This window comes from Lepisosteus platostomus, chromosome 5 (assembly GCF_059453375.1).
Source record: "Lepisosteus platostomus isolate fLepPlt1 chromosome 5, fLepPlt1.hap1, whole genome shotgun sequence".
Taxonomy (NCBI): domain Eukaryota; kingdom Metazoa; phylum Chordata; class Actinopteri; order Semionotiformes; family Lepisosteidae; genus Lepisosteus; species Lepisosteus platostomus.
In genome coordinates, this window is record NC_142615.1 from 37,182,192 (window position 1) to 37,184,342 (window position 2,151).

A 2,151-nucleotide genomic window follows, 5' to 3' on the forward strand; every position below is an offset into this window, starting at 1 on the left:
CTATACAGAGATTAAAGGACAATAGCAAGTGGTAGATTTGGAGGGACTCTCTTAATTGCGCAAATCCGCCCCCACTCGCAAAGATTGATAACGGACAATCAATCTCCGTTCCGCCGTTGTTTTTTATTACATGGAGTGTTAATATGTGTGAGATGTTCCTTTTGAGATGTTTTTTTTGCAGAATAAAGTATATTTTGTAGAACAAAAAACATCTTATGACAAGGTTTACAAGTTATCTGTTGAACTACATTCTCATAGGTGTGGTCACATTCCAGATCATTTGTTTACGTTTTTGTTTCTGGAGCAACTGTTAGATGAAATGTGCTAATATGTAACCTAACTCCAGTGTGAATAACTAGAAGAGGGGAGCAGCTCCATTCCATACCATGGGAGCTTTGAGATTGGCTGGGCCAAATCTCTCATTTGCATATCTGATTTGGAAATATAACACTAAACCCCTTCTTGCATGGATTTAACTTGCACCCAAGAGTCCCCTACTGTGTATTGCTACTTATTTTTTTATGATAAGTGGTGATTACCAGTTGACAGGTTTTATTTGTTGAATTATAAATGGTTTTGTATTATCATCCTGAATGGCCTGTACTCAAGGTTTGGTAGGGTATGTGTTTTCATTTCATTTACCAAATTGAATTTTTGCTCTTTTAGTATTTGTCTAGAAGGCTTTCTGAAGTCAGGAACCCCATTTATTTGGTGAAAAAGGATTCTGTATTAATATTAATATTTCTCATACAACATAAATAGGGTCTTTTATGAATAAAAAGATCTTGCACTTGGAAATCTTGATAAAGCTGTGTGCTTCCATACACTCAAGCAGTTTTGATTCCTAATATTTGACCTTAGGTGCGGGAACGGGTCTTTTTTGCCATTTGATTTCCAATTGATCAGCAAAGTATAGAAAATAGACCCATAAAGCAACCTCAGCAGTGACAAATGTCACTGTGTCACTTGGGTTTATACGTCGGGGTCCGGTAGTGAAGCTCCGCTCCTGTTTAGCCTCCGAAGCCGTACAGGGTGCGGCCCTGGCGCTTCAGCGCGTACACCACGTCCATGGCAGTGACGGTCTTCCTCTTGGCGTGCTTGGCGTGCTCTGTGTAGGTGACGTTCTCCAGGAACACCTTCAGCACCCCGCGGGTCTCCTCGTAGTTCAGCCTGGAGATCCGCTTCACTCCCTAATGGCGAGCCAGGCTGCGGATTGCGGGCTTGGTGATTCCCTGGATGTTGTCGCGGAGAACCTTACGGTGACGCTTAGCACCTCCTTTCCCGAGTCCCTTTCCGCCTTTGCCTCTTCCAGACATCTTCTAGTTATCAGCTGTGAACACGACACACACTGCTCATCTTTGATGTATAATAGACATCTTTCTTTGATGTCTATTATACATCAAAGAAAGATTTTTATAGGTGTAGAAACTAGTAAATAAAGCCAATGATTTGTTTTAGAAATGTATTCTTAAAATATACAATTATTCACACCTGAACAATATGTAGTTCAAATTATACATTATATACAATATTGTATTCAAATGTCTAATCATCATAAACAACACAACTAGTAAACTTCAGTTACAAATTCTAGTAACATGGCAATATATATAGTAATGACAAACACAAACTAATTACATGAACACGCTAATATTTAACTCAAAACCACATTTCGATTCAAATATAAATTTTTAAAATTTACAACTTCTTTATTTCCACGAAAATATTATGTAGCACAAACGCTACTTTCTAATAAAGACAGAAAGAAACTGTTTGTTTTGTGTCTACTGGTGATCCTCCTCTCGATACTAATGAAATGTTTAATATGATCCCTCGAGAAAAAAAAGGAATCAATTTCCGCCTGGAATGATTGATGCCCCATCAAACATTTTGTAATATCCCTGGAAGTTTATACAGTAGAATCCTGGTTCGTGGCTTAAATTCAAGGTAAATGAGACTAAGGAAACGAGTTGGAAACTTGATGTCGAAGTGGGATTTAAATCACCCATTTCACATTTTACTTCATTGGGCAGTATGTGCCAGAGAGCAATGCCACCACATCTCTTCGATAGCTCAGTTGGTAGAGTGGAGGACTGTAGTGGAGTCAACAGGGAATCCTTAGGTCGCTGGTTTGATTCCAGCTCGAAGGAA

The 2,151-nt window shown here is 39.0% G+C and overlaps 2 non-coding genes and 1 pseudogene across 2 annotated transcripts; 2 read left to right on the plus strand and 1 right to left on the minus strand.

Annotated features, from left to right (window-relative positions):
- Positions 1-648: 648 nt before the first annotated feature.
- On the plus strand, positions 649-704 carry LOC148666087 (U7 small nuclear RNA). Its single transcript, XR_015939049.1, has one exon. It is a non-coding gene; the product is annotated as a U7 small nuclear RNA (small nuclear RNA).
- Positions 705-1,010: 306 nt separating this feature from the next.
- On the minus strand, positions 1,011-1,316 carry LOC148666088 (histone H4-like; annotated as a pseudogene).
- A 746-nt stretch (positions 1,317-2,062) lies between these two features.
- Positions 2,063-2,151, plus strand: trnay-gua (transfer RNA tyrosine (anticodon GUA)). Its single transcript is given in 2 exon segments — positions 2,063-2,099; positions 2,115-2,151. It is a non-coding gene; the product is annotated as a tRNA-Tyr (tRNA).